General features: G+C 46.5%; 1 long non-coding RNA gene across 1 annotated transcript; it reads right to left on the bottom strand.

Annotated features, from left to right (window-relative positions):
* Positions 1-511: 511 nt before the first annotated feature.
* Positions 512-1,423, bottom strand: LOC126981413 (uncharacterized). The gene is made up of 3 exons (XR_007733931.1): positions 1,126-1,423; positions 914-1,019; positions 512-595 (listed from the first exon to the last, which is right to left on the bottom strand). It is a non-coding gene; the product is annotated as an uncharacterized LOC126981413 (long non-coding RNA).
* Between the last annotated feature and the right edge of the window lie 1,843 nt (positions 1,424-3,266).

The following is a 3,266-nucleotide window of genomic DNA, read 5'->3' as shown; positions in this document are numbered from 1 at the left end:
AAGCTGTAGACGAGGCGACCTCCGAGTTGCAGGAAGCCTCTGTAAAGGAAATGTGCTGGCGACGAGGCGACCTCCGAGCTGCGGGAAGCCTCTGATAAAGGAAAGCTGGCGACGAGGCGACCTCTGAGTTGCAGGAAGCCTCTGTAAAGGAAATGTGCCTGCGACGAGGCGACCTCCGAGTTGCAGGAAGCCTCTGTAAAGGAAAGGTGAAGCTCCGAGGTAGACGAGGCGACCTCCGAGTTGCGGGAAGCCTCTGTAAAGGAAAGGGTGCCGGCGAAGAGGCGACCTCCGAGTTGCGAGAAGCCTATGTAAAGGAAAGGTGGCGACGAGGCGACCTCCGAGTTGCAGGAAGCTCTGTAAAGGAAAGGTGCCGGCGACGAGGCGACCTCTGTTGCGGAAGCCTCTGTAAAGGAAAGGGTGCCGGCGACGAGGCGACCTCCGAGTTGCATCAAGCCTCTGTAAAGGAAAGGGTGCCGGCGACGAGGCGACCTCAGAGTTGCGGGAAGCCTCTGTAAAGGAAAGGGTGCCGGCGACGAGGCGACCTCCGAGTTGCGGGAAGCCTCTGTAAAGGAAAGGGTGCCGGCGACGAGGCGACCTCCGAGTTGCGAGAAGCCTCTGTAAAGGAAAGGGTGCCGGCGACGAGGCGACCTCCGAGTTGCGTGAAGCCTCTGTAAAGGAAAGGGTGCCGGCGACAGGCGACCTGTGACGGTCCTGTAAGCCTCTTTAAAGTAAAGTGTGACGGCGACTAGGCGACATCCGAGTTTCGGGAAGCCTCTGTAAAGTAAAGGGTGCCGTCGACGAGGCGACCTCCGAGTTGCTGGAAGCCTCTGTAAAGGAAAGGGTGCCGGCGACGAGGCGACCTCCGAGTTGCAGGAAGCCTCTGTAAAGGAAAGGGTGCCGGCGACGAGGCGACCTCCGAGTTGCGGGAAGCCTCTGTAAAGGAAAGGGTGCCGGCGACGAGGCGACCTCCGAGTTGCGGGAAGCCTCTGTAAAGGAAAGGGTGCCGGCGACGAGGCGACCTCCGAGTTGCGGGAAGCCTCTGTAAAGGAAAGTGTGCCGGCGACGAGGCGACCTCTGAGTTGCGGGAAGCCTCTGTAAAGGAAAGTGTGCCGGCGACGAGGCGACCTCCGAGTTGCGGGAAGCCTCTGTAAAGGAAAGGGTGCCGGCGACGAGGCGACCTCCGAGTTGCGGGAAGCCTCTGTAAAGGAAAGGGTGCCGGCGACGAGGCGACCTCCGAGTTGCGGGAAGCCTCTGGTGGCACCATTACTATCACATATCTTATCTTTTCGTTTCTTATTGTCTAGAGACCAGGCTATTGTTGTACTTGTCTTCTGCTGCACTTCTGTTTTTATTGTATCAGTAATGGTGATAATGGTGATAACACTGCTGCAACGACTACCACCAATACTACTAATAATAATGATACAACTATTATTACTACGACTAATAATACTAATACAAGTACTACTAGTACTACTAATGATGACGATGACAATAATAATAATAATAATAATAATAATAATAATAATAATAATAATAATAATAATAATAATAATAATAATAATAATAATAATAATAATAATAATAATAATAATAATAATAATAATAATAATAATAATAATAATAATAATAATAATAATAATAATAATAATAATAATAATAATAATAATAATAATAATAATAATAATAATAATAATAATAATAATAATAATAATAATAATAATAATAACAATAATAATAATAATAATAATAATAATAATAATAATAATAATAATAATAATAATAATAATAATAATAATAACAGTAATAGTTAAGTATGCAAACGGAAATATATTGACAAGTGAAAAGAACATATTGAGAAGATGAAAGGACTATTTCGAGAATCTAATGAACACTGAAAATGCAAGGGAAAGAAGGGTGGAAGAGGTGGAAGAGCTGCATCAGGAAGTGCAAAGGATCAGCAGTGAGGAGGTGAGGAAGGCCATGAGGAGGATGAAGGGAGGTAAAGCAGTAGGCTAAGATGAGATACCAGTGGAAGCATGGAGGAGCCTAGGAGAGAGGGCAGTGGCTTGGTTAACCAGATTGTTCAACAGGATTCTGGATGGTGAGAGGATGCCGGAGGAGTGGAGAAAAGTGTGCTAGCTCCAGTTTTCAAGAACAAGGGTGATGTGCGGAGCTGTGGCAACTACAGAGGAATTAAGCTGCTTAGTCACGCAATGAAGATATGGGAAAGAGTTGTGGAAGGGAGACTGCGAGGAATTGTGAGGAACAGTTTGGATTCATAAGAACATAAGAGGCCGGTAGGCCTGCACAGAGGCTCCTTGACCCTAAGCTCCTAATATCGCTGTCCATGAATTTATCTAGTCTACTGTTGAATCTGAATTTATCCAGTTTAAACCCGTTACTTCGTGTCCTACCCGGTTCTCTTACCCAAAACCTTATGAATGTCTCTTCATCCATTTATAAACCTCGATCATGTCCTTTCTAGAGAATGCAAGTTTAACTGTTTGAGTCTTTTTGATATCCATTCTATAGTAAGGTGACCAGAACTGAACCGCATCGTCAAGATGAGGTCTAACTAATGCTAAATATAGTTTGAGGAAGACTTCGGGGCTCGATTTCTAGCTTGAATGCATTGTGCCCTTGGACGGAGATCAGAGCTCACTAAGACCCCTAAATCCTCTTCTTTTAGACCTACTTAATAGTTATGTGAGGGGTTGTTCCTACCTACACTCAGAATACTGCACTTCACGCGAGGGAGAAGCACAACGGACGCAATATTCGCTTTGAGGATGTTGTTAGAGAAGCACAGGGAAGGACAGAAGGAGCTGCATTGTGTATTTACAGACTTAGGAAAGGCTTACGATCGAGTGCCGAGAGAAGAGGTGTGGTATTGTATGTGGAGGTCGGGAGTGGCGAAGAAGTGCGTGAAGGTGGCGAAGGACATGTACGACAACACGTAACAGCAGTGAGGTGTGCCGTAGGGCTGACGGAGGGTTGTAGAGTGGATGTGGGACTGCTCCAAGGATCAGCTTTGGGCCCTTTCTTGCTGGTATTGATAATGATAACTGACCGATGAGATCAGACGAGAATTCCCTCGAATTATGATGTTCGCAGACGACGTTATGATTTGTGGCGAAAACCGGGAAGAAATGGAGACAGCAGGAGAGACGGAGATACGTACTGGAAAGAAAGGGATTGAAAGTGAGCAGGACCAAGACTGAGTACCTGGGTCTTAACGGAGACGTCGGGGAGACAATGTGGCT

Source organism: Eriocheir sinensis, chromosome 48 (genome assembly GCF_024679095.1).
Source record: "Eriocheir sinensis breed Jianghai 21 chromosome 48, ASM2467909v1, whole genome shotgun sequence".
Classification (NCBI taxonomy): domain Eukaryota; kingdom Metazoa; phylum Arthropoda; class Malacostraca; order Decapoda; family Varunidae; genus Eriocheir; species Eriocheir sinensis.
Note: the sequence above shows the minus strand (reverse complement) of the source record. Positions and strands in the feature narration are given on the sequence as shown.